The following is a 1,936-nucleotide window of genomic DNA, read 5'->3' as shown; positions in this document are numbered from 1 at the left end:
ACACCTGCTGTCTGAAGGCAGTTCCTGTTCAGTCCTGTTTCAGTCCTGTTCAGTCCCCCTTTTAATTCTCACAGATATTGCCTTGCAATAAATCCCCTGAACTCCTATTCTGCTGCAGTATCTGCTTCTCAAAGGTTTCAACTAACACAACTGCTAGTTGCTGGGTGCCACCTAAATATCCTCTTCCCACAATCTTAATTGATTTCTTGGAGAAAAAGAGATGAAGTGATTGAACTCTGATTATTGTGCATCACCTAAGTTACTTTGAAGGAGATCAAAGTAGCTATAGAGAAACAAATAAGTCACTTTTTTTTTCATGTTTGTTTGCAATATTGAAGAATTTACAATCCTCCCCAATCTACTTAAGGAAATAAGCAGATTTTTCTGATTAATTAGGTAGGAAAACAGAGATTAGGGAGAGGTGGAAGATGGAGATGGGTTACAGGGAGGAGAGACAGGCACTAGAAATCTCTATGTCTTTCAAGGGAGGATGGTTTCCAGTTCTAGCCTCTGACCCTTCATTAACTTTAATGCTAGTTTCCTATCTTGGGAAAACACTAGGCAGGTTAATTTCAAAATCCCATCATTTACTTTGTTCTGGGAAAATGACCAAAAGTTTTCTTTTTTTTTTTAGCAGGTACCTAAAAAGAGGGAGAAGAGAACTAACTTCCTGCCAGCTCTTGTAGCGAGAAGGCTCATTTTTCCCATCTAGTAAATCTCATAGATGCATAATATACTTCCTGTTCCTCTTTCCTGGAGGAAGGTTGTCCCCCTTTCAAAAAGTTTTAGGTTGCAGTCTATCCAGAATGAAAGGGCTTTATGAGAGAGAAAAATATCAAAAAGACTTTAGAATCTGAGCTCTAAATTTAGCCTGCATTTCAGCATACTTCACAAGCTCCAGCTAACTCATCCTGGTTCCCAAAGACTGGTTAGAGTGGTTTCCTGTCTGTGTTCAGCTCTGTCTACATCTCAAGCATATGGGGAAGCTACTCCAATACTCTTAGCTTCTTTGGTCACAATGGTCACAGACGTTTCTCTCTTTGAATCATTATTGTATTTGTTTTTTCATTGATTATTTTTTTATTCATTATATACCTCCATATGTTCTATAAGTAACTTTTCTGCATAAATATATAATCTCACCAATAAATTACTAAAGTTACATATTTTTATTCTAGGGGAAAAGAACATCTAACAAATGCTTCAAAAGTAACTATCAGATTCCACAGCTACTGGTCTGCAGCTGTTCTCCTGGTGGTAGCTGTGGCATTCCTCTGTGGGAAAGAAATTGTTACATGATCAAACACCTCTTTCTTAGCAAAATAGAAAGTGGGCATATGTGTGAAAACATGAGGGGGAAAAAAGAAGAAAAAAAAGTAACTATCAGAGAAAGACACATATTCTATGATCTCACTTATATGTGGAATCTAAAAACAAAACAAAACAAGAAAACCTCAGACTTGTGGTTACCAGAAGTGGAAGGTGGTAGGAGAAGGAGGTGGAGGAAGGTGGTCAAAAAGTACAAACTTCCAGTTATAAGATAAATAGTGTTAGGGATGAATGGAGAACATGATGGTTAACACTGTTCTGTGATACATAGGAAAGTTTTAAGAGAGTAAATCTAAAAAGTTTTCATCACAAGAAATTTATTTTCTTCTTTCTTTTCATTTTATTATATATATATACATATATATACATATACATACACACACACACACACACACACACACACATATATATATATATATATATATATATATGAATGATGGTGGGTGTTAGCTGAAACCATTGTGGCAATCATTTCATAATAAATGTAAATTTAAAAAAATCAAATCATGCTTTTCAAGCTTATACAGTGATATATGTCCATTATTTCTTAATAAAACTAAAAAAAATTACTAAAGTAGCTGTCAGCTGATCCTGGAAGTTCTCATGG

General features: G+C 35.4%; 1 non-coding gene across 1 annotated transcript; it reads left to right on the top strand.

Moving 5' to 3' along the window:
- Positions 1–1,221: 1,221 nt before the first annotated feature.
- Positions 1,222–1,353, top strand: LOC118718736. The gene has a single exon (XR_004987912.1). It is a non-coding gene; the product is annotated as a small nucleolar RNA SNORA41 (small nucleolar RNA).
- The last annotated feature ends 583 nt before the right edge of the window (positions 1,354–1,936 follow it).

Source organism: Pipistrellus kuhlii, unplaced genomic scaffold (genome assembly GCF_014108245.1).
Source record: "Pipistrellus kuhlii isolate mPipKuh1 unplaced genomic scaffold, mPipKuh1.p scaffold_m20_p_14, whole genome shotgun sequence".
Taxonomy (NCBI): Eukaryota; Metazoa; Chordata; class Mammalia; order Chiroptera; family Vespertilionidae; genus Pipistrellus; species Pipistrellus kuhlii.
This window is presented reverse-complemented; position numbering and strand designations above follow the sequence as displayed.